This window comes from Eucyclogobius newberryi, unplaced genomic scaffold (assembly GCF_026437365.1).
Source record: "Eucyclogobius newberryi isolate DKJ021-1_F unplaced genomic scaffold, fEucNew1.0.hap1 SCAF_14, whole genome shotgun sequence".
Classification (NCBI taxonomy): domain Eukaryota; kingdom Metazoa; phylum Chordata; class Actinopteri; order Gobiiformes; family Gobiidae; genus Eucyclogobius; species Eucyclogobius newberryi.
In genome coordinates this window covers 37,635,567-37,662,507 of record NW_027315768.1, presented here as the reverse complement: position 1 = coordinate 37,662,507, position 26,941 = coordinate 37,635,567, and the positions used below count along the sequence as shown (strand labels likewise).

General features: G+C 49.0%; 1 pseudogene; it reads left to right on the top strand.

Moving 5' to 3' along the window:
• Positions 1-1,372: 1,372 nt before the first annotated feature.
• Positions 1,373-3,968, top strand: LOC140359126 (uncharacterized; annotated as a pseudogene).
• Positions 3,969-26,941: the final 22,973 nt, after the last annotated feature.

The window sequence follows — 26,941 nt, the reverse complement described above, 5'->3', positions numbered from 1 at the left end:
TGACACAAAGTCTTCTACATGTGAGAGACACGAGACACAAAGTCTTCTACATGTGAGAGACACGTGACACAAAGTCTTCTGCATGTGAGAGACACGAGACACAAAGTCTTCTGCATGTGAGAGACACGAGACACAAAGTCTTCTACATGTGAGAGACACGAGACACAAAGTCTTCTACATGTGAGAGACACGTGACACAAAGTCTTCTACATGTGAGAGACACGTGACACAAAGTCTTCTACATGTGAGAGACACGTGACACAAAGTCTTCTACATGTGAGAGACACGTGACACAAAGTCTTCTACATGTGAGAGACACGAGACACAAAGTCTTCTACATGTGAGAGACACGTGACACAAAGTCTTCTACATGTGAGAGACACGTGACACAAAGTCTTCTACATGTGAGAGACACGTTACACAAAGTCTTCTACATGTGAGAGACACGTGACTACAAAGTCTTCTACATGTGAGAGACACGTGACACAAAGTCTTCTGCATTTGAGAGACACGTGACACAAAGTCTTCTACATGTGAGAGACACGTGACACAAAGTCTTCTACATGTGAGAGACACGTGACACAAAGTCTTCTACAAAGTCTGCCACGTGCCCAACGTGTCCAGGTGCCACACAGGCTGAAGGTCGATGATCGACTTTGTTGTCGTTTCATGAGCAAGGACTACGCCACAACAATGAAATATGAAAGAATGATGATGATCAGTGATGGAGCGATGATGGATCGATGATGGATCGATGATGGATCGATGATGGAGCGATGATGGATCGATGATGGAGCGATGATGGAGCGATGATGGAGCGATGATGGAGCGATGATGGATCGATGATGGAGCGATGATGGAGCGATGATGGATCGATGATGGAGCGATGATGGAGCGATGATGGAGCGATGATGGAGCGATGATGGATTGATGATGGAGCGATGATTGGTCAATGAGAGTTGGCCGGGTAAAGACTCAGGATTGGGGCTCTGTCTCGGGTAATCAGCCCAGTAAAGAACCCCCAAAGATGATTTAAATGAGCAAAGATGATCTGGTCAGGAAATGATGTTAACTGAGTGTCTCGGGAGAAGAAGAGCCGGATGGAATCTAAAAGCAGTCTGTCCATCACTGGATTAATACTGGTGCATTTGAATAGTGTTTTATGCAATGATTTTTTTACATGGGTATTACGTGGTGCTCTGGAGTAGAAAGAAAGGTGGAGCAGAGCGAGATACTTGCATGGATGTAGGAGTTGACGAGCTGCAGTTAGTAATGAAGTCAATATGAGCGATGAATGAGGGAACTTAATTGAGAGCTGAATGAGATTGAGAATGAGTGGAATGAAAGATAGGAGAGGATAGTCTGATTTAAGATGGTTCCTGAAGATCGAAGAAGAGGAATTGAGGTGATCATCGAAATTCGGTGCAGAGTCAGGTGTTTGTTGATAGATTGACAGAGGGGAGTAGACAGGGCGAGAGACTTATGAGGTGCGGCTTAGTAGAAAATCCCTCACTGATCTACTAAAGACATGTTGTCAAATGAGTTTCGTCTGACAGATTGAACCCCCAAAGAATGTCAGGAATGATAGTGGGGTATAATCCGGACAGACGTGGAAGACCGAGTTTCCGGTGACGTCACTTCCAGTGAGTGTGTCGTGTTTTCAGAGCTGTTCGTTCTTAGAGCTTTTTATCGATTAATCCACAAATTATACACAATATTTACGCATCATATACACAAAAGTGAAAGTTTGATTGCTCCGCAAACAATCCGGAGCCTCAAACCGTTCACTTTTCTGTATTTCGTGGATTAAAAGCCCTCCTCACTCTCTAGCTCCAGACTGAACTAGCCTAGCGTAGCCTAGCCGCTAGCGTCATGGATGGACCTACCTTTACCTGTTTAAGCTGTCATATGTCGAGTCAGAACCCTGGCTCCTTCTCTGACGACAGGTGCAGAACCCTGGCTCCTTCTCTGATGACAGATGCGTGAAGTGCAGTGTAGTGGTAGTTTTGGAGAACAGGGTTACGGAGTTAGAAGCGCGGATCCGCTGTTTAGAGGAGCTAAAGTCCAGCTACAGTCAGGTAATAATAATAATGATAATAACTTTTATTTATATAGCGCTTTTCAGTGACCCAAAGACGCTGAACATAATAAAAAAGGGGGTGGGGTATTTACAGACAGGGGGGACAACACGTTCAATACACATTAATATACAGATAAAATGAAGACAGACGAAGTAGAGAGAAATAGATGGGGATGTAACAGGGGGTAGAAGAGGAGGCAATGGGGTAGAGGAGGCTAGGGGAAGGGGGAGGTCATAGGCTTGGGTGAAGAGGTCATGTTTTTAGGCGGGATTTGAATGTTGTGAGGGAGGGAGAGTGGCGGACAGGTTGGGGGAGGGAGTTCCAGAGTCGGGGTGCTGTTCGGGAGAATGCTCTGTCGCCAAAAGTTTTGAGTCGGGATGTTGGTGCAGTCAGGGTGAGAGAGGAGGAGGATCAGAGAGCTCGGGGGGGGGGGGGGGAGGAGGAGGTCAGACAGGTAGGGGGGGGGGGGGCAAGGTGGTGAAGAGCTTTGAAGGTGAGGAGGAGTATTTTAAAGTTTATGCGCTGCTTGATGGGGAGCCAGTGGAGAGAGCGGAGAACGGGAGTGATGTGATCACGGGACCGGGTGTGGGTGAGGAGGCGGGTGTGGGTGAGGAGGCGGGTGTGGGTGAGGAGGCGGGTGTGGGTGAGGAGGCGGGTGTGGGTGAGGAGGCGGGTGTGGGTGAGGAGGCGAGTGTGGGTGAGGAGGCGGGTGTGGGTGAGGAGGCGGGTGTGGGTGAGGAGGCGGGTGTGAGTGAGGAGGCGGGTGTGGGTGAGGAGGCGGGTGTGGGTGAGGAGGCGGGTGTGGGTGAGGAGGCGGGTGTGGGTGAGGAGGCGGGCAGCGGAGTTTTGGACCATTTGGAGTCTATGGAGGGAATGGGAGGAGGTGCCAGTGAGGAGGGAGGTGCAGTAGTCAAGGCGGGAGGAGATGAAGGCCTGGATGAGGGATTCAGCAGCGGGGAGGGTGAGGCAGTGTCGGATTTTGGCGATGCTGCGGAGGTGGAAGTATGAGGTCTTGACGATGTGGCTGACATGGTGAGTGAAGGAGAGGGTGGGGTCCATGATGACACCGAGATTGCGTACCAGGGTAGAGGGGGTGATGGTCGAGGTGTCGATGCTGAGTGAAAAGGGACCAGTTTTATTGAGAGTGGATTTGGTGCCAATGAGGAGGTATTAGCTCGAGGGCTACCGGACCGCGCTGCAGGGCGTAGCATTAGCATTAGCAGTAGCAGTAAGGCCGAGCTCAGCCCCTCTGCGTCTCCCGTGCAGCCGGGACTAGACCAGGAACAGAATAGGGAACAATTTGTGACAGTTCGGAGGGGACAAGGTGCTAAACGCCGAACCTTAGAGCACCGTGAGCTTCATGTCTATAATAGGTTTTCTCCCCTCAGCGATCACACGCCCGCTGAACACACTAGCGAAACTCTTGTAATCGGGAGTTATATTGTTAGAGACGTGAAGCTAACAGCTGCTAGCGTTAGGTGTTACCCGGGGACCAGAATGGGTGACATCGAAGGAAATCTTAGGTTCCTAAAGCAGAGTAGAGAGCGTTTCTGTCGAGTGGTGATCCACGCAGGCGGTAATGACGCCTGGCGGAGACAATCAGAGGTGCTCAAAGTTCAAGTAGCTGCGGTGTGTGACCTAGCGAAGTCGATGTCAGACACCGTAATATTTTCTGCCCAATCGGATCAAAGCTGAACTGAACAGCCTCTTTCAGCATCAACAGCTGGTTCTCTAGATGTTTCCCTCAAAACAACGTTGTCTTTATTGATAACTGGAGTGCGTTTTGGGGAAAGCCCGGGCTCATACGCAGGGATGGCCCCTCCCACTTCAGAGGGTTCATCCTTATTAGTTCAGAATTTGACCGATAGTCTTAGTCGTGTTAAGTGAGCACCCAGGGATGAGCCCCGGGCGCAGAGCAGCGCAGAGTAAGACGCTCCTCTGTCGCTGAACTCTCGCCCGCTCTGTCACATGTGAAGTGTTCAGATTCAAGACAGATAGAGACTGTGTGTGTTCCTCGTGTCCCTCGTGTCTCTTGTGTCCCTCGTGTCTCTCGTGTCCCTCGTGTCCCTCGTGTCCCTCGTGTCCCTCGTACAAATAATGCCAAAAAGTCACATGTCACATGTCCAAATATGAAAAACCAAAAGGAGTTTTGTTCATAGTTTTCTCTCGACCTCCTGGTCCTACTCAGAGGTTTTAACAGAGTTTTCTGACTTTAGAGCAAACTTAGAGTTAGCCTGGGATAAAATAGTTATAGCTGGAGACTTTAATATCCATGTGAACATGAGTGATGACTCTCTCAGTAATGCCTGCAGCGCCTTGTTAGACAGCATTGGTTTCACTCAGAATTTAAATAAAGCGACTCACACTCACAAGAACACTCTGGATCTTGTCCTAACGTATGGAACAGAGATTAGTGACCTCATTGTCTCCCTCAAAACCCTATATTGTCAGATCATTTCATAATTACCTTTCAGTTTATTCTTAAAGATCATCCAGTCCCACAAAATAAAGTTACAATGAAAAGGACAATATCTGAAAAATCTATCTCAAAATTCAAAGAAATAATAGAGTCAATATTCAGTGACGTGTCATGTGATCGCGTCATGTGATCACGTCATGTGATCGCGTCATGTGATCGCGTCATGTGATCGTGTCATGTGATCATGTCATGTGATCCTGCTGAGAACAGCTTTAGTCCCAGTTTAAGTGATCAATGTGTCGACTTGACCATGAATTCTCTGAAGTCTGCTCTTGACGTTGTCGCGCCGTTAAAACAGAAGGTCATTAGGCCAAAGCGCGCCTCCCCATGGTACAACCAAGAACTGCGTTCACATAAACAAAGAGTTAGAAAGTTAGAGGGATTATTTCGTCGCTCTCACACAGAAGAATCCCTAAAAGCAGGAAAAGTTGCTCCTGTCCTGTCAGCAGCTCTGCGTAAGGCCCAAACCAGATATTATTCACATCTAATAGAAGTCAACAAAAGTAACACTAAATTCCTTTTCAGCGCTGTAGCTAGGCTAACAAACTGTCACAGCAGTAGAGCCCTCACTCCCAGCTACACTTAGCTCTGATGATTTCCTCCTATTTTTTAACAATAAAATAAAAACAATCAGAGATAAATGAGATGAAATTACCCCCGTTATTCACCCTGAACTAGCCCAAGCTGTAAATCTAACGTCACATATAAATCCAGCTGTAAACCTAGAAAGGTTCACAGCTGTTGATCAAGAGAGAGAACTTCAGCCCTTATGTCCTCTAAAAGCTCCACTTGTGTCCTAGACCCCATTCCAAGCTCCTCAAAGACATTATTCCCCTAATTATAGACTCTATTATTAATATAATAAATACTTCACTCGAAAGTGGCTATGTTCCACAGTCCTTCAAACATGCAGTCATTAAACCTCTTCTGAAAAAGACTCATCTAGATCCCGACCTATTGGTAAACTACAGACCTATTTCAAATCTTCCCTTTGTCTCGAAAATCCTTGAAAAAGTTGTAGTAAAACAGCTTTGTCGCCCCCTACAGCAGGGTTCAGAGCCCACCAGAGCAGGGTTCAGAGCCCACCACAGCAGGGTTCAGAGCCCGTCACAGCAGGGTTCAGAGCCCACCACAGCAGGGTTCAGAGCCCACCACAGTAGGGTTCAGAGCCCACCACAGCAGGGTTCAGAGCTCACCACAGCAGGGTTCAGAGCCTACCACAGCAGGGTTCAGAGCCCACCACAGCAGGGTTCAGAGCCCACCACAGCAGGGTTCAGAGCCCACCACAGTAGGGTTCAGAGCCCACCACAGCAGGGTTCAGAGCTCACCACAGCAGGGTTCAGAGCCTACCACAGCAGGGTTCAGAGCCCACCACAGCAGGGTTCAGAGCCTACCACAGCAGGGTTCAGAGCTCACCACAGCAGGGTCCAGAGCCCACCACAGCAGGGTTCAGAGCCTACCACAGCAGGGTTCAGAGCCCACCACAGCAGGGTCCAGAGCCCACCACAGCAGGATTCAGAGCCCACCACAGCAGGGTCCAGAGCCCACCACAGCAGGGATCAGAGCCCACCACAGCAGGGATCAGAGCCCACCACAGCAGGATTCAGAGCCCACCACAGCAGGGTTCAGAGCCCACCACAGCAGGGTTCAGAGCCCACCAGAGCAGGGTTCAGAGCCCACCACAGCAGGGTTCAGAGCCCATCACAGCAGGGTTCAGAGCCCACCAGAGCAGGGTTCAGAGCCCACCACAGAGTGTTCAGAGCCCACCACAGCAGGATTCAGAGCCCACCACAGGAGGGTTCAGAGCCCACCACAGCAGGGTTCAGAACCCACCACAGCAGGGTTCAGAGCCCACCACAGCAGGGTTCAGAGCCCATCACAGCAGGGTTCAGAGCCCACCACAGCAGGGTTCAGAGCCCACCACAGCAGGGTTTCCGAGCCCACCACAGCAGGGTTCAGAGCCCACCACAGCAGGGTTCAGAGCCCACCACAGCAGGGTTCAGAGCCCACCACAGCAGGGTTCAGAGCCCACCACAGCAGGGTTCAGAGCCCACCACAGCAGGGTTCAGAGCCCACCACAGCAGGGTTCAGAGCCCACCACAGTAGGGTTCAGAGCCCACCACAGCACTGAAACTGCACTAGTTAAAGTCACAAATGATTTGTCATTAGCCGCTGACGATGGACAGGTCTCAGTCCTGGTTCTGACCTCAGCGTTTGACCATCAACCACAACATTCTACTGCAGAGGTTAGAATGTGATGTAGGTGTCGGAGGCCCCGCCCTCAGAGGCCCCGCCCTCAGCTGGTTTAAATCCTATTTATCTGATATCTACCAATTTGTTCATGTAAACCAGAGCTCCTCCCCTTGTTGTACAGTAATTTACGGTGTACCACAGGGGTCAGTACTGGGTCCAATTCTGTTTACTCTTTACATGCTGCCGTTAGGTCACATGATCAGGTCACATGATCAGGTCACATGGCATTAACTTCCACTGCTCTGCAGACGACACTCAGTTGTATTTATCAATGAACCTGATCAGAGCGATCAAGTTCAGACTTAGAGCTCGTGTGAAGGAGATAAAAACCTGGAGGCCACTTAACGATCTGCTTCTTAATCCTGAACAAAACAAGGTCATTGTGCTGGAGGTCATTGTGCTGGAGGTCATTGTGCTGGAGGTCATTGTGCTGGTCCTAAACATGTACGAGACGCTTTATCTGAGCAGATAGTCTCAGTGAAGCCTCCAGTTCGACTGTAAGAAACCTCAGAGTCTGATTGGACCAGGAGCTCTCATTTAAAGCTCAGATAAATCAAGTCTGTAAAACAGACTCTTTCCATTTGCGCAACAAGAGCCAAAATCAGAAGAATCCGGCCTAAAAGTGAAGCTGAAACGTCTCCTGCATTTGTAACGTCTCGATTCTCCTGTAACTCCTGCTCACAGCAGGTCCTAAAAGCTCCATAAAAAGCTTTAACTTGTTCAAAATGCAGCAGCAAGATTACAAGAGGAACTAAAAGAAGAAGCACATTACGCCGGTGCTGGAGTCTCTTCACTGGCTCAGAATCACATTTAAACTCCTCCTCCTGACTTACAAAGCCATAAATGACATGGTCCCTCCCACCTCAAAGCTGCTCTAGAACCATCTCATCCAATCAGAGCTCTTCACTCTCTAAATGCTGGCCTTCTGGTGGTCCCAAGAGTCTCTAAAAGTACTGTAGGAGGTAGAGCCTTCTGGTGGTCCCAAGAGTCTCTAAAAGCACTGTAGGAGGTAGAGCCTTCTGGTGGTGCCAAGAGTCTCTAAAAGCACAGTAGGAGGTAGAGCCTTCTGGTGGTGCCAAGAGTCTCTAAAAGTACTGTAGGAGGTAGAGCCTTCTGGTGGTCCCAAGAGTCTCTAAAAGCACTGTAAGAGGTAGAGCCTTCTGGTGGTGCCAAGAGTCTCTAAAAGCACAGTAGGAGGTAGAGCCTTCTGGTGGTGCCAAGATTCTCTAAAAGCACAGTAGGAGGTAGAGCCTTCTGGTGGTGCCAAGAGTCTCTAAAAGCACAGTAGGAGGTAGAGCCTTCTGGTGGTGCCAAGAGTCTCTAAAAGCACAATAGGAGGTAGAGCCTTCTGGTGGTGCCAAGAGTCTCCAAAAGCACAGTAGGAGGTAGAGCCTTCTGGTGGTGCCAAGAGTCTCTAAAAGCACAGTAGGAGGTAGAGCCTTCTGGTGGTCCCAAGAGTCTCTAAAAGCACTGTAGGAGGTAGAGCCTTCTGGTGGTCCCAAGAGTCTATAAAAGCACAGTAGGAGGTAGAGCCTTCTGGTGGTGCCAAGAGTCTCTAAAAGCACAGTAGGAGGTAGAGCCTTCTGGTGGTCCCAAGAGTCTATAAAAGCACAGTAGGAGGTAGAGCCTTCTGGTGGTCCCAAGAGTCTCTAAATGCACTGTAGGAGGTAGAGACTTCTGGTGGTCCCAAGAGTCTATAAAAGCACTGTAGGAGGTAGAGACTTCTGGTGGTCCCAAGAGTCTCTAAAAGTACAGTAGGAGGTAGAGCCTTCTGGTGGTCCCAAGAGTCTCTAAAAGCACAGTAGGAGGTAGAGCCTTCTGGTGGTTCCAGAGTCTCTAAAAGTACTGTAGGGGGTAGAGCCTTCTGGTGGTGCCAAGAGTCTCTAAAAGTACTGTAGGAGGTAGAGCCTTCTGGTGGTCCCAAGAGTCTATAAAAGCACAGTAGGAGGTAGAGCCTTCTGGTGGTCCCAAGAGTCTCTAAAAGCACTGTAGGAGGTAGAGCCTTCTGGTGGTCCCAAGAGTCTCTAAAAGTACAGTAGGAGGTAGAGCCTTCTGGTGGTCCCAAGAGTCTCTAAAAGCACAGTAGGAGGTAGAGCCTTCTGGTGGTTCCAGAGTCTCTAAAAGTACTGTAGGAGGTAGAGCGTTTAGCTACCAAGCTCCTGTGTTATGGAATCAGCTCCCGACCCATGTTAAATATGCTGACAGTCTCTCATTTAAGTTCAGGCTTAAAACGTTCCTCTTTGAATAGAGGACTCTGGGACATCGTCCCTCGCCCCACAGACATTGTCTGACTCCATCGCCACCACAGACATTGTTGATTCATTTCTCCCTGTGGCCCTCAGAGGCGACTGTTGTTGTGAATTTGGGCCTTACAAAAATATATTGATTTGATTTGATTTGATTTGATTTGAGGACCCGTTAGAGTAGCCAGAAACGAGTTGCCTTCCCTTGAGCTGCTACTTCTGTGTTTTGACTTGAGAAGTGCACTAAAGTTACTCGTCGTGGGGACGAGAAGTAGGTTCTTGGTCTGAAATGAAGAATGGCTTGTCCTGGAGGATGATGTGAATGCCTGGTAGAGGGACTAAGCGCTTGAGAACTGTCTAGTCACTAGACAATCCTCAAGACTCTAGTGCCTATGGCAGTCCGACTGAGTTAGAACGGGCTGGAGTGCGTTTTGCGGTCTTCGATGCATCAATTTAGGTGCATGCTGAGAAATGTTTCCTCCTGAGAAAGAAAGAGGGAAGTTGAGATGATTGAGCATCCCGGTGCCCGGTGACCGCTCCGGAGAGAGACGGCGTCCAGGTGCCCGACGACGGTTCTGCGGAGAGACAGCGTCCCAATGCCCGCTGAGTCCCGGGTGAGGACACAGAAAAGGCTCGAGTAGGATGTGGGATGAATGGGAAAGTGGTGGGTTGAGGAGGTTGAGAGGGATTAATGAAGAGTCGGACGAACTCAGGTGCGAGAAGACGGTCAAAGGAAGAACTGAAGAGAACCAGAGGGACATCCCAGTGCCCGGTGGCTTGTGGCTCTGAGAAATATTAGAGCGAGCACTGCTGGGAACGTCTGGCGGGGCTTTCTGTATGCAGGGTCTTCAACTCACACCTTCGGGAGATGTGGCGGCTCAGAAGCTCAATGGTGCTCATATGGAGAGTCATGTGGTGCCGGGGGTTCCTGTACAGGTCTTATACTGAGAGTCATGTGGTGCCGGGGGTTCCTGTACAGGTCTTATACTGAGAGTCATGTGGTGCCGGGGGTTCCTGTACAGGTCTTATACTGAGAGTCATGTGGTGCCGGGGGTTCCTGTACAGTTCTTATACTGAGAGTCATGTGGTGCCTGAGGTTCCTGTACAGGTCTTATACTGAGAGTCATGTGGTGCCGGGGGTTCCTGTACAGGTCTTATACTGAGAGTCATGAGGTGCCTGAGGTTCCTGTACAGGTCTTATACTGAGAGTCATGTGGTGCCAGGGGTTCCTGTACAGGTCTTATACTGAGAATCATGTGGTGCCAGGGGTTCCTGTACAGGTCTTATACTGAGAGTCATGTGGTGCCGGAGGTTCCTGTACAGGTCTTATACTGAGAGTCATGTAGTGCCGGGGGTTCCTGTACAGGTCTTATACTGAGAGTCATGTGGTGCCGGGGGTTCCTGTACAGGTCTTATACTGAGAGTCATGTGGTGCCAGGGGTTCCTGTACAGGTCTTATACTGAGACTAATGTGGTGCCTGAGGTTCCTGTACAGGTCTTATACTGAGAGTCATGTGGTGCCTGAGGTTCCTGTACAGGTCTTATACTGAGAGTCATGTGGTGCCTGAGGTTCCTGTACAGGTCTTATACTGAGAGTCATGTGGTGCCGAGGGTTCCTGTACAGGTCTTATACTGAGAGTCATGTGGTGCCGGGGGTTCCTGTACAGGTCTTATACTGAGAGTAATGTGGTGCCGGGGGTTCCTGTACAGGTCTTATACTGAGAGTCATGTGGTGCCGGGGGTTCCTGTACAGGTCTTATACTGAGAGTCATGTGGTGCCAGGGGTTCCTGTACAGGTCTTATACTGAGACTAATGTGGTGCCTGAGGTTCCTGTACAGGTCTTATACTGAGAGTCATGTGGTGCTAGGGGTTCCTGTACAGGTCTTATACTGAGACTAATGTGGTGCCTGAGGTTCCTGTACAGGTCTTATACTGAGAGTCATGTGGTGCCAGGGGTTCCTGTACAGGTCTTATACTGAGAGTCATGTGGTGCCTGAGGTTCCTGTACAGGTCTTATACTGAGAGTCATGTGGTGCCTGAGGTTCCTGTACAGGTCTTATACTGAGAGTCATGTGGTGCCGGGGGTTCCTGTACAGGTCTTATACTGAGAGTCATGTGGTGCCGGGGGTTCCTGTACAGGTCTTATACTGAGAGTCATGTGGTGCCGGGGGTTCCTGTACAGGTCTTATACTGAGAGTCATGTGGTGCCGGGGGTTCCTGTACAGGTCTTATACTGAGAGTCATGTGGTGCCAGGGGTTCCTGTACAGGTCTTATACTGAGACTAATGTGGTGCCTGAGGTTCCTGTACAGGTCTTATACTGAGAGTCATGTGGTGCCTGAGGTTCCTGTACAGGTCTTATACTGAGAGTCGTGTGGTGCCGAGGGTTCCTGTACAGGTCTTATACTGAGAGTCATGTGGTGCCGGGGGTTCCTGTACAGGTCTTATACTGAGAGTAATGTGGTGCCGGGGGTTCCTGTACAGGTCTTATACTGAGAGTCATGTGGTGCCTGAGGTTCCGGTACAGGTCTTATACTGAGAGTCATGTGGTGCCGGGGGTTCCTGTACAGGTCTTATACTGAGAGTCATGTGGTGCCTTAGGTTCCTGTACAGGTCTTATACTGAGAGTCATGTGGTGCCGGAGGTTCCTGTACAGGTCTTATACTGAGAGTCATGTGAGGATCATGATTAGGTAAAAGCTGCATTGGATATAATAATCTTGGCAAGATGTTCATTTGAATGAGGGCGACTCTCCCGTGATGATGGAGGAAGAGGAGTCCATCTTTGTAAGTCTTTCTTCATTTTAGTCATGGCTTGATTTAGATTGAACTCTGCTATGTCATTGATTTTGGGGGAGATATTTAGACCAAGATATTCAAATCCTTCAGATGATAATTTAAAGGGTAAATATTTAGTTAGTTCGGAATAATTATACATTCCCAAGGGTAGTGCAGTAGATTTCTGGTAGTTAACCTTATATAACTCTCCAAATGTGTTTATAATGTTGATTAGTGGAGGAACAGAGCCTATAGGATCAATTCAGAATAAAAGGACATCATCTGCATAGAGCCAGATCTTGTGTGTTTTGACTTCAGTTTGAATTCATTTCACTAAAGAGGAAATAATTATCATTTCAGCCAAAGGCTCCATTACTGAGACCAAAAGTACTGGTGACACAGAACAGCCTTGTTTACTGAGAATGGAGATGATGTCACTCCATTAATACATACTGAGGCTTGAGGTGTGGAGGAGGTGTGGAGGAGGTGTGGAGGAGGAGGAGGTGTGGAGGAGGAGGAGGTGTGGAGGAGGAGGAGGAGGTGTGGAGGAGGAGGAGGAGGAGGTGTGGAGGAGGAGGAAGTGTGGAGGAGGAGGAGGAGGAGGTGTGGAGGAGGAGGAGGTGTGGAGGAGGAGGAGGAGGAGGTGTGGAGGAGGAGGAGGTGTGGAGGAGGAGGAGGAGGAGGTGTGGAGGAGGAGGAGGTGTGGAGGAGGTGTGGAGGAGGTGTGGAGGAGGAGGAGGAGGTGTGGAGGAGGTGTGGAGGAGGTGTGGAGGAGGTGTGGAGGAGGAGGAGGTGTGGAGGAGGAGGAGGTGTGGAGGAGGAGGAGGAGGTGTGGAGGAGGAGGAGGAGGAGGTGTGGAGGAGGAGGAGGTGTGGAGGAGGAGGAGGAGGAGGTGTGGAGGAGGAGGAGGTGTGGAGGAGGAGGAGGAGGAGGTGTGGAGGAGGAGGAGGTGTGGAGGAGGTGTGGAGGAGGTGTGGAGGAGGAGGAGGAGGTGTGGAGGAGGAGGAGGTGTGGAGGAGGTGTGGAGGAGGTGTGGAGGAGGTGTGGAGGAGGTGTGGAGGAGGTGTGGAGGTGTGGAGGAGGAGGAGGAGGAGGTGTGGAGGAGGTGTGGAGGAGGTGTGGAGGAGGAGGAGGTGTGGAGGAGGAGGAGGAGGAGGAGGAGGAGGAGGAGGTGTGGAGGAGGAGGAGGTGTGGAGGAGGAGGGGGAGGAGGAGGAGGAGGAGGTGTGGAGGAGGAGGAGGAGGAGGAGGAGGTGTGGAGGAGGTGTGGAGGAGGTGTGGAGGAGGTGTGGAGGAGGAGGAGGTGTGGAGGAGGAGGAGGTGTGGAGGAGGAGGAGGAGGTGTGGAGGAGGAGGAGGAGGAGGTGTGGAGGAGGAGGAGGTGTGGAGGAGGAGGAGGAGGAGGTGTGGAGGAGGAGGAGGTGTGGAGGAGGTGTGGAGGAGGTGTGGAGGAGGAGGAGGAGGTGTGGAGGAGGTGTGGAGGAGGTGTGGAGGAGGTGTGGAGGAGGAGGAGGTGTGGAGGAGGAGGAGGTGTGGAGGAGGAGGAGGAGGTGTGAGGAGGAGGAGGAGGAGGTGTGGAGGAGGAGGAGGTGTGGAGGAGGAGGAGGAGGAGGTGTGGAGGAGGAGGAGGTGTGGAGGAGGAGGAGGAGGAGGTGTGGAGGAGGAGGAGGTGTGGAGGAGGTGTGGAGGAGGTGTGGAGGAGGAGGAGGAGGTGTGGAGGAGGAGGAGGTGTGGAGGAGGTGTGGAGGAGGTGTGGAGGAGGTGTGGAGGAGGTGTGGAGGTGTGGAGGAGGAGGAGGAGGAGGTGTGGAGGAGGTGTGGAGGAGGTGTGGAGGAGGAGGAGGAGGAGGAGGAGGAGGTGTGGAGGAGGAGGAGGTGTGGAGGAGGAGGAGGAGGAGGAGGAGGTGTGGAGGAGGAGGAGGTGTGGAGGAGGAGGGGGAGGAGGAGGAGGAGGAGGTGTGGAGGAGGTGTGGAGGAGGTGTGGAGGAGGTGTGGAGGAGGAGGAGGTGTGGAGGAGGAGGAGGAGGTGTGGAGGAGGAGGAGGAGGAGGTGTGGAGGAGGAGGAGGTGTGGAGGAGGAGGAGGAGGAGGTGTGGAGGAGGAGGAGGTGTGGAGGAGGAGGAGGAGGAGGTGTGGAGGAGGAGGAGGTGTGGAGGAGGTGTGGAGGAGGTGTGGAGGAGGAGGAGGAGGTGTGGAGGAGGAGGAGGTGTGGAGGAGGTGTGGAGGAGGTGTGGAGGAGGTGTGGAGGTGTGGAGGAGGAGGAGGAGGAGGTGTGGAGGAGGTGTGGAGGAGGTGTGGAGGAGGAGGAGGTGTGGAGGAGGTGTGGAGGAGGTGTGGAGGAGGTGTGGAGGTGTGGAGGAGGAGGAGGAGGAGGTGTGGAGGAGGTGTGGAGGAGGTGTGGAGGTGTGGAGGAGGAGGAGGAGGAGGAGGTGTGGAGGAGGTGTGGAGGAGGTGTGGAGGAGGAGGAGGTGTGGAGGAGGTGTGGAGGAGGTGTGGAGGAGGAGGAGGTGTGGAGGAGGAGGAGGAGGAGGAGGAGGTGTGGAGGAGGAGGAGGTGTGGAGGAGGAGGGGGAGGAGGAGGAGGAGGAGGTGTGGAGGACAGAAGTCTCACCCAATCAGTAAACACTTCTCCAAAAGAGAATTCTTTTAAAGTGTAAAACAAATAAGGCCATTTCATCTCGTCAAAGTCTTTTCCACATGAGACAGTCACAGCCTCTGATCCTTTAACTTCAGATGATATATTATAATATTATAATATTATAATATTATAATATTATAATATTATAATATTATAATATTATAATATTATAATATGTTCATGAGCCACTCATTATTCATGATTTTAGGTTCTATATTGTTCATTCTGGCTGCAGCAGTTTGCCCAATATTTTACACTCTATATTGTGAATGCTAATGAGCCGATACGAGGCGGGGCCCCAAGTGGCCCCAAGGGGCCCCTTGGGGCCACTTGGGGCCTTTATTTTCCTTTAAAATCACTTTTATCGTCGCCTGTTGCAGGAGGAAGAGTTTGAATCAAAAAGGAGGAAAATACATTTGAGTGAATAAAGGGGCAAAAATATCTTTAAATATTTTATAAATTTCCGATGGTCCATGTGTCCCACACGTCCCTGATGGAAGGTCGTCCCCACACGTCCACACGTCCCTGATGGAAGGTTGTCCCCACACGTCCCTGATGGAAGGTTGTCCCCACACGTCCCTGATGGAAGGTCGTCCCCACACGTCCACACGTCCCTGATGGAAGGTTGTCCCCACACGTCCCTGATGGAAGGTTGTCCCCACACGTCCCTGATGGAAGGTTGTCCCCACACGTCCCTGATGGAAGGTCGTCCCCACACGTCCCTGATGGAAGGTTGTCCCCACACGTCCCTGATGGAAGGTTGTCCCCACACGTCCCTGATGGAAGGTTGTCCCCACACGTCCCTGATGGAAGGTTGTCCCCACACGTCCCTGATGGAAGGTTGTCCCCACACGTCCCTGATGGAAGGTCGTCCCCACACGTCCCTGATGGAAGGTCGTCCCCACACGTCCCTGATGGAAGGTTGTCCCCACACGTCCCTGATGGAAGGTTGTCCCCACACGTCCCTGATGGAAGGTTGTCCCCACACGTCCCTGATGGAAGGTCGTCCCCACACGTCCCTGATGGAAGGTCGTCCCCACACGTCCCTGATGGAAGGTTGTCCCCACACGTCCCTGATGGAAGGTTGTCCCCACACGTCCCTGATGGAAGGTTGTCCCCACACGTCCCTGATGGAAGGTTGTCCCCACACGTCCCTGATGGAAGGTTGTCCCCACACGTCCCTGATGGAAGGTTGTCCCCACACGTCCCTGATGGAAGGTTGTCCCCACACGTCCTCACGTCTCTGTGTTTCCACCTCTGAGATTTTAGTTAACTTTATTTGTTGAAAAAATTGTGCATTTTTAATTTAGTGCCTGAAAATGTAGATGAATACAGTATAGAATAATATTCACTAAATACTTTAGCAATTTCCATATTTGCATAACAGATCTTACCCTTTGGGTCTTTAATTTGGGTCATTGCTTTGTTGAGAACAGTGTTATTAATGAGATTAGAAAGATACTTTCCAGATCTATTAGCTTGTTCATATACTTTATGTTTTTGTTTAAATAAGGCTTTTTCTGCATTTTGACTTATTAGGACATTCAAAGCCGTCTTTATTCTTCATAATTTAGCCCAATTTGCTTCGTTAACATTGTGTTTATGGTCAAGCTCGGCTTGTTTTAGTTCCTCTTCGAGGCGAGTTTGTTCATTCAGTTTCTTTTTCTTTTTAGCTGAACAATAAGCAATTATTAATCCTCTTAAATAGGCCTTAGTTGTTTCCCACAAGTTTGAAGGGTTTTGTATATTCATTGTCATTCTCTTGTATAAAAAAATGTAGTTCTTTACAAATCATAGAGCAAAACTCAGAGTCCGATAGAATGGATTGATTACAATTCCATGAACATGGACCTGAAGAGTTATGGGACATATTCATATGCAACATGATGGGAGCAGGTCTGACATGAGAATAGAACCCATCGTACATTTGTCAATCTTTTCAATTATGTTTTGTGGAACTAGAAAATAGTCAATACGTGAATAGGTTTTATGAGGGTTTGAATAAAATGTGAAATTCTTATCAAGGGTTTTGTCGACGCCAGATCTCAATTATGTCTGTTTCCTGAAGCATTTGACGCATAGATTTCTGTCTGAGGTTTAAAGTGGTTTTACAGCTGGAGAGTTTATCTACTTTACCATCTAAGAAACAATTCCAATCGCCCCCGATAATAGTATTTGTAGTTCCACATTCCACAACCAATGATGTCAATTTAGAACAAATATTCAATTCTTGGAGCTGCATCGACGTTCAGGATGGTCACAGTTTGGCCTCATAATGAGACGTTCAGGATGGTCAGTTTGGCCTCATAATGAGACGTTCAGGATGGTCACAGTTTGGCCTCATAATGAGACGTTCAGGATGGTCAGTTTGGCCTCATAATGAGACGTTCAGGATGGTCAGTTTGGCCTCATAATGAGACATTCAGGATGGTCAGTTTGGCCTCATAATGAGACGTTCAGGATGGTCACAGTTTGGCCTCATAATGAGACGTTCAGGATGGTCACAGTTTGGCCTCATAATGAGACGTTCAGGATGGTCACAGTTTGGCCTCATAATGAGACGTTCAGGATGGTCACAGTTTGGCCTCATAATGAGACGTTCAGGATGGTCAGTTTGGCCTCATAATGAGACGTTCAGGATGGTCAGTTTGGCCTCATAATGAGACGTTCAGGATGGTCACAGTTTGGCCTCATAATGAGACGTTCAGGATGGTCAGTTTGGCCTCATAATGAGACGTTCAGGATGGTCACAGTTTGGCCTCATAATGAGACGTTCAGGATGGTCACAGTTTGGCCTCATAATGAGACGTTCAGGATGGTCACAGTTTGGCCTCATAATGAGACGTTCAGGATGGTCACAGTTTGGCCTCATAATGAGACGTTCAGGATGGTCAGAGTTTGTCCCCATAATGAGACGTTCAGGATGGTCAGTTTGGCCTCATAATGAGACGTTCAGGATGGTCAGTTTGGCCTCATAATGAGACGTTCAGGATGGTCACAGTTTGGCCTCATAATGAGACGTTCAGGATGGTCACAGTTTGGCCTCATAATGAGACGTTCAGGATGGTCAGTTTGGCCTCATAATGAGACGTTCAGGATGGTCAGTTTGGCCTCATAATGAGACGTTCAGGATGGTCAGTTTGGCCTCATAATGAGACGTTCAGGATGGTCACAGTTTGGCCTCATAATGAGACGTTCAGGATGGTCACAGTTTGGCCTCATAATGAGACGTTCAGGATGGTCACAGTTTGTCCTCATAATGAGACGTTCAGGATGGTCACAGTTTGGCCTCATAATGAGACGTTCAGGATGGTCACAGTTTGGCCTCATAATGAGACGTTCAGGATGGTCAGTTTGGCCTCATAATGAGACGTTCAGGATGGTCACAGTTTGGCCTCATAATGAGACCTTCAGGATGGTCACAGTTTGGCCTCATAATGAGACGTTCAGGATGGTCACAGTTTGGCCTCATAATGAGACGTTCAGGATGGTCAGTTTGGCCTCATAATGAGACGTTCAGGACGGTCACAGTTTGGCCTCATAATGAGACCTTCAGGATGGTCACAGTTTGGCCTCATAATGAGACCTTCAGGATGGTCACAGTTTGGCCTCATAATGAGACGTTCAGGATGGTCAGTTTGGCCTCATAATGAGACGTTCAGGATGGTCACAGTTTGGCCTCATAATGAGACGTTCAGGATGGTCAGTTTGGCCTCATAATGAGACGTTCAGGACGGTCACAGTTTGGCCTCATAATGAGACCTTCAGGATGGTCACAGTTTGGCCTCATAATGAGACGTTCAGGATGGTCAGTTTGGCCTCATAATGAGACGTTCAGGATGGTCAGTTTGGCCTCATAATGAGACCTTCAGGATGGTCAGTTTGGCCTCATAATGAGACGTTCAGGACGGTCACAGTTTGGCCTCATAATGAGACGTTCAGGATGGTCACAGTTTGGCCTCATAATGAGACGTTCAGGATGGTCACAGTTTGGCCTCATAATGAGACGTTCAGGATGGTCACAGTTTGGCCTCATAATGAGACGTTCAGGATGGTCATAGTTTGGCCTCATAATGAGACGTTCAGGATGGTCAGTTTGGCCTCATAATGAGACGTTCAGGATGGTCACAGTTTGGCCTCATAATGAGACGTTCAGGATGGTCACAGTTTGTCCTCATAATGAGACGTTCAGGATGGTCACAGTTTGGCCTCATAATGAGACGTTCAGGATGGTCAGTTTGGCCTCATAATGAGACGTTCAGGACGGTCACAGTTTGGCCTCATAATGAGACCTTCAGGATGGTCACAGTTTGGCCTCATAATGAGACGTTCAGGATGGTCAGTTTGGCCTCATAATGAGACGTTCAGGATGGTCACAGTTTGTCCTCATAATGAGACGTTCAGGATGGTCACAGTTTGTCCTCATAATGAGACGTTCAGGATGGTCACAGTTTGGCCTCATAATGAGACGTTCAGGATGTTCACAGTTTGTCCTCATAATGAGACGTTCAGGATGGTCACAGTTTGGCCTCATAATGAGACGTTCAGGATGGTCACAGTTTGGCCTCATAATGAGACGTTCAGGATGGTCACAGTTTGGCCTCATAATGAGACGTTCAGGATGGTCACAGTTTGGCCTCATAATGAGACGTTCAGGATGGTCAGTTTGGCCTCATAATGAGACGTTCAGGATGGTCACAGTTTGGCCTCATAATGAGACATTCAGGATGGTCACAGTTTGGCCTCATAATGAGACGTTCAGGATGGTCACAGTTTGGCCTCATAATGAGACGTTCAGGATGGTCAGTTTGGCCTCATAATGAGACGTTCAGGACGGTCACAGTTTGGCCTCATAATGAGACCTTCAGGATGGTCACAGTTTGGCCTCATAATGAGACGTTCAGGATGGTCAGTTTGGCCTCATAATGAGACGTTCAGGATGGTCAGTTTGGCCTCATAATGAGACGTTCAGGATGGTCAGTTTGGCCTCATAATGAGACGTTCAGGATGGTCAGTTTGGCCTCATAATGAGACCTTCAGGATGGTCACAGTTTGGCCTCATAATGAGACGTTCAGGACGGTCACAGTTTGGCCTCATAATGAGACGTTCAGGATGGTCAGTTTGGCCTCATAATGAGACGTTCAGGATGGTCACAGTTTGGCCTCATAATGAGACGTTCAGGATGTTCACAGTTTGGCCTCATAATGAGACGTTCAGGATGGTCACAGTTTGGCCTCATAATGAGACGTTCAGGATGGTCACAGTTTGGCCTCATAATGAGACGTTCAGGATGGTCAGTTTGGCCTCATAATGAGACGTTCAGGATGGTCAGTTTGGCCTCATAATGAGACATTCAGGATGGTCAGTTTGGCCTCATAATGAGACGTTCAGGATGGTCACAGTTTGGCCTCATAATGAGACGTTCAGGATGGTCAGTTTGGCCTCATAATGAGACGTTCAGGATGGTCAGTTTGGCCTCATAATGAGACATTCAGGATGGTCAGTTTGGCCTCATAATGAGACGTTCAGGATGGTCACAGTTTGGCCTCATAATGAGACGTTCAGGATGGTCACAGTTTGGCCTCATAATGAGACGTTCAGGATGGTCAGTTTGGCCTCATAATGAGACGTTCAGGATGGTCAGTTTGGCCTCATAATGAGACGTTCAGGATGGTCACAGTTTGGCCTCATAATGAGACGTTCAGGATGGTCACAGTTTGGCCTCATAATGAGACGTTCAGGATGGTCAGTTTGGCCTCATAATGAGACGTTCAGGATGGTCACAGTTTGGCCTCATAATGAGACGTTCAGGATGGTCACAGTTTGGCCTCATAATGAGACGTTCAGGATGGTCAGTTTGGCCTCATAATGAGACGTTCAGGATGGTCAGTTTGGCCTCATAATGAGACGTTCAGGATGGTCAGTTTGGCCTCATAATGAGACGTTCAGGATGGTCACAGTTTGGCCTCATAATGAGACGTTCAGGATGGTCACAGTTTGGCCTCATAATGAGACCTTCAGGATGGTCAGTTTGGCCTCATAATGAGACGTTCAGGATGGTCACAGTTTGGCCTCATAATGAGACGTTCAGGATGGTCACAGTTTGGCCTCATAATGAGACCTTCAGGATGGTCACAGTTTGTCCTCATAATGAGACGTTCAGGACGGTCACAGTTTGGCCTCATAATGAGACGTTCAGGATGGTCACAGTTTGGCCTCATAATGAGACGTTCAGGATGGTCACAGTTTGGCCTCATAATGAGACGTTCAGGATGGTCAGTTTGGCCTCATAATGAGACGTTCAGGATGGTCACAGTTTGGCCTCATAATGAGACGTTCAGGATGGTCACAGTTTGGCCTCATAATGAGACGTTCAGGATGGTCAGTTTGGCCTCATAATGAGACGTTCAGGATGGTCACAGTTTGGCCTCATAATGAGACGTTCAGGATGGTCACAGTTTGGCCTCATAATGAGACGTTCAGGATGGTCACAGTTTGGCCTCATAATGAGACGTTCAGGACGGTCACAGTTTGGCCTCATAATGAGACATTCAGGATGGTCAGTTTGGCCTCATAATGAGACGTTCAGGATGGTCACAGTTTGGCCTCATAATGAGACGTTCAGGATGGTCAGTTTGGCCTCATAATGAGACGTTCAGGACGGTCACAGTTTGGCCTCATAATGAGACGTTCAGGATGTTCACAGTTTGTCCTCATAATGAGACGTTCAGGATGGTCACAGTTTGGCCTCATAATGAGACGTTCAGGATGGTCAGTTTGGCCTCATAATGAGACGTTCAGGATGGTCAGTTTGGCCTCATAATGAGACGTTCAGGATGGTCAGTTTGGCCTCATAATGAGACGTTCAGGATGGTCACAGTTTGGCCTCATAATGAGACGTTCAGGATGGTCACAGTTTGGCCTCATAATGAGACGTTCAGGATGGTCACAGTTTGGCCTCATAATGAGACGTTCAGGATGGTCACAGTTTGGCCTCATAATGAGACGTTCAGGATGGTCAGTTTGGCCTCATAATGAGACGTTCAGGATGGTCACAGTTTGGCCTCATAATGAGACGTTCAGGATGGTCAGTTTGGCCTCATAATGAGACGTTCAGGATGGTCACAGTTTGGCCTCATAATGAGACCTTCAGGATGGTCAGTTTGGCCTCATAATGAGACGTTCAGGATGGTCACAGTTTGGCCTCATAATGAGACGTTCAGGATGGTCACAGTTTGGCCTCATAATGAGACGTTCAGGATGGTCACAGTTTGGCCTCATAATGAGACGTTCAGGATGGTCAGTTTGGCCTCATAATGAGACGTTCAGGATGGTCACAGTTTGGCCTCATAATGAGACGTTCAGGATGGTCACAGTTTGGCCTCATAATGAGACGTTCAGGATGGTCACAGTTTGTCCTCATAATGAGACGTTCAGGATGGTCAGTTTGGCCTCATAATGAGACCTTCAGGATGGTCACAGTTTGGCCTCATAATGAGACGTTCAGGATGGTCACAGTTTGTCCTCATAATGAGACGTTCAGGATGGTCAGTTTGGCCTCATAATGAGACGTTCAGGATGGTCAGTTTGGCCTCATAATGAGACGTTCAGGATGGTCACAGTTTGGCCTCATAATGAGACGTTCAGGACGGTCACAGTTTGGCCTCATAATGAGACATTCAGGATGGTCACAGTTTGGCCTCATAATGAGACGTTCAGGATGGTCACAGTTTGGCCTCATAATGAGACGTTCAGGATGGTCAGTTTGGCCTCATAATGAGACGTTCAGGATGGTCACAGTTTGGCCTCATAATGAGACGTTCAGGATGGTCACAGTTTGGCCTCATAATGAGACGTTCAGGATGGTCAGTTTGGCCTCATAATGAGACGTTCAGGATGGTCAGTTTGGCCTCATAATGAGACGTTCAGGATGGTCACAGTTTGGCCTCATAATGAGACGTTCAGGATGGTCAGTTTGGCCTCATAATGAGACGTTCAGGATGGTCAGTTTGGCCTCATAATGAGACGTTCAGGATGGTCAGTTTGGCCTCATAATGAGACGTTCAGGATGGTCACAGTTTGGCCTCATAATGAGACGTTCAGGATGGTCACAGTTTGGCCTCATAATGAGACGTTCAGGATGGTCACAGTTTGGCCTCATAATGAGACGTTCAGGATGGTCACAGTTTGTCCTCATAATGAGACGTTCAGGATGGTCACAGTTTGGCCTCATAATGAGACGTTCAGGATGGTCACAGTTTGTCCTCATAATGAGACGTTCAGGATGGTCACAGTTTGGCTTCATAATGAGACATTCAGGATGGTCAGTTTGGCCTCATAATGAGACGTTCAGGATGGTCACAGTTTGGCCTCATAATGAGACGTTCAGGATGGTCACAGTTTGGCCTCATAATGAGACGTTCAGGATGGTCAGTTTGGCCTCATAATGAGACGTTCAGGATGGTCAGTTTGGCCTCATAATGAGACGTTCAGGATGGTCACAGTTTGGCCTCATAATGAGACGTTCAGGATGGTCAGTTTGGCCTCATAATGAGACCTTCAGGATGGTCAGTTTGGCCTCATAATGAGACCTTCAGGATGGTCAGTTTGGCCTCATAATGAGACGTTCAGGACGGTCACAGTTTGGCCTCATAATGAGACGTTCAGGATGTTCACAGTTTGTCCTCATAATGAGACGTTCAGGATGGTCACAGTTTGTCCTCATAATGAGACGTTCAGGATGGTCACAGTTTGGCCTCATAATGAGACGTTCAGGATGGTCACAGTTTGGCCTCATAATGAGACGTTCAGGATGTTCACAGTTTGTCCTCATAATGAGACGTTCAGGATGGTCACAGTTTGGCCTCATAATGAGACGTTCAGGATGGTCACAGTTTGGCCTCATAATGAGACGTTCAGGATGTTCACAGTTTGGCCTCATAATGAGACGTTCAGGATGGTCAGTTTGGCCTCATAATGAGACGTTCAGGATGGTCACAGTTTGGCCTCATAATGAGACGTTCAGTCTGGTCACAGTTTGGCCTCATAATGAGACGTTCAGGATGTTCACAGTTTGGCCTCATAATGAGACGTTCAGGATGGTCAGTTTGGCCTCATAATGAGACGTTCAGGATGGTCAGTTTGGCCTCATAATGAGACGTTCAGGATGGTCACAGTTTGGCCTCATAATGAGACGTTCAGGATGGTCACAGTTTGTCCTCATAATGAGACGTTCAGGATGGTCACAGTTTGGCCTCATAATGAGACGTTCAGGATGGTCAGTTTGGCCTCATAATGAACCGTGGACTAAAACAAATCATCCCCCTGGATCTGATTCAATGTGTTCAACTTTAAGTGGAAGATTTTTGTGGATCAGAATTGAAACTCCTCTGATTTTGCTGTTATAAGAGGAAAAATATATTTGTCTGACCCAGTCTCTTTTCAGTTTTAAATGCTCCGATTTTGTCAAATGTCTCTCTTGTAGCAGTCATATGTCTTCACTTTCCTTTTTCATAAATGTTAATATTTTATTCCTTTTTGTCGACTTATTGCTCCCTTTATTATTCCAAGAACATGTTATGACTGTTTTGACATTTACCATGAAGTTATTCTAAAACATGTGAGCTTCTTCCATCTTTTCAGAAGCCACAAATATATTTAAAAAAAAAGAGTAAACACAAAATTTGAAAAAAATAAATAAAATGAAAAGTGAACACCTACACCAACCCATCCCGTTCCCTCCCTCCCTTCCCCCCAAGCACCAAATACAGCACAAACTGACTCCATGCTGTTGTGCTAAACTATTCCCTAACATTTAGAAGAGGCTCTTGTCAACCTTTTATATTTTAAGAGTATTAGTCCAAGAACGTTTCCATTTGTTTTATTAGTATAGGCATAAGTATAAGGCCTGAATGGTCAATAAGCCTACGGTAGTTGGTATTTAATATCCTTTAGGTTTGTTCTGATAGTGTCAGTGGAGAACGAAAATCCCAGCTCCGACCTGGACTCACAGGAAGAGGCCCGATGTCCGGGACCAGCACTTCCCTGGACACACAGGAAGAGGCCCTATGTCCGGGACCAGCACTTCCCTGGACTCACAGGAAGAGGCCCGATGTCCGGGACCAGCACTTCCCTGGACTCACAGGAAGAGGCCCGATGTCCGGGACCAGCACTTCCCTGGACTCACAGGAAGAGGCCCGATGTCCGGGACCAGCACTTCCCTGGACTCACAGGAAGAGGCCCGATGTCCGGGACCAGCACTTCCCTGGACTCACAGGAAGAGGCCCGATGTCCGGGACCAGCACTTCCCTGGACACACAGGAAGAGGCCCGATGTCCGGGACCAGCACTTCCCTGGACACACAGGAAGAGGCCCGATGTCCGGGACCAGCACTTCCCTGGACACACAGGAAGAGGCCCGATGTCCGGGACCAGCACTTCCCTGGACAGCAGAGTGAAACCCTCGACATTAAACAGCAGAAGCCCCACTCACACCGCTCTGAGGTCCATAGAAGCTCCAACAAGTATCAGGAAAACCCCAAAGCCACCAGTAAAGGTCAGATCCTGTCCAACCCATGTGCCACCCCCGGCACCAATACCCATCCAGGTGAGCACTCAGTCATGACATCCAGGTGAGCACTCAGTCATGACATCCAGGTGAGCACTAAGTCATGACATCCAGGTGAGCACTCAGTCATGACATCCAGGTGAGCACTCAGTCATGACATCCAGGTGAGCACCCAGTCATGACATCCAGGTGAGCACTCAGTCATGACATCCAGGTGAGCACTCAGTCATGACATCCAGGTGAGCACTAAGTCATGACATCCAGGTGAGCACTCAGTCATGACATCCAGGTGAGCACTCAGTCATGACATCCAGGTGAGCACTCAGTCATGACATCCAGGTGAGCACTCAGTCATGACATCCAGGTGAGTCACTCAGTCATGACATCCAGGTGAGCACTCAGTCATGACATCCAGGTGAGCACTCAGTCATGACATCCAGGTGAGCACTAAGTCATGACATCCAGGTGAGCACTCAGTCATGACATCCAGGTGAGCACTCAGTCATGACATCCAGGTGAGCACTCAGTCATGACATCCAGGTGAGCACTAAGTCATGACATCCAGGTGAGCACTCAGTCATGACATCCAGGTGAGCACTCAGTCATGACATCCAGGTGAGTCACTCAGTCATGACATCCAGGTGAGTCACTCAGTCATGACATCCAGGTGAGCACTCAGTCATGACATCCAGGTGAGCACTCAGTCATGACATCCAGGTGAGCACTCAGTCATGACATCCAGGTGAGCACTCAGTCATGACATCCAGGTGAGCACTCAGTCATGACATCCAGGTGAGCACTCAGTCATGACATCCAGGTGAGCACTAAGTCATGACATCCAGGTGAGCACTAAGTCATGACATCCAGGTGAGCACTCAGTCATGACATCCAGGTGAGCACTCAGTCATGACATCCAGGTGAGCACTCAGTCATGACATCCAGGTGAGCACTGTCATGACATCCAGGTGAGCACTAAGTCATGACATCCAGGTGAGCACTAAGTCATGACATCCAGGTGAGCACTAAGTCATGACATCCAGGTGAGCACTCAGTCATGACATCCAGGTGAGCACTCAGTCATGACATCCAGGTGAGCACTCAGTCATGACATCCAGGTGAGCACTCAGTCATGACATCCAGGTGAGCACTCAGTCATGACATCCAGGTGAGCACTCAGTCATGACATCCAGGTGAGCACTCAGTCATGACATCCAGGTGAGCACTCAGTCATGACATCCAGGTGAGCACTAAGTCATGACATCCAGGTGAGCACTCAGTCATGACATCCAGGTGAGCACTAAGTCATGACATCCAGGTGAGCACTAAGTCATGACATCCAGGTGAGCACTCAGTCATGACATCCAGGTGAGCACTCAGTCATGACATCCAGGTGAGCACTCAGTCATGACATCCAGGTGAGCACTAAGTCATGACATCCAGGTGAGCACTAAGTCATGACATCCAGGTGAGCACTCAGTCATGACATCCGTCTCCAAGCTCGAAGTCTGGGACACATTATCCCAGCAACTCATTCTATGTTTACATCGTGACACATATATTTTACAATGATAAGTTCACATGAGGAACAGGCTGGTCGTCCATGGTCCAATAGAGACAGGAGTTGAGGGACAGGACCAAGTTGACGTTGTAGATAGTTTTTTTAATGTTTATATATTATCGTCGTTGTGATTGTTCCATAGGTGATGGTTCACTAACCTGGGCCTGAGGCCCATACACTGTTCTGCCTCCGCAGGTGAATGAAATCGTTGATACTTGTCCCTGTATGTAAAGGACAATATGTAAAGGACAATATGTAAAGGACAATATGTAAAGGACAATATGTAAAGGACAATATGTAAAGGACAATATGTAAAGGACAATATGTAAAGGACAATATGTAAAGGACAA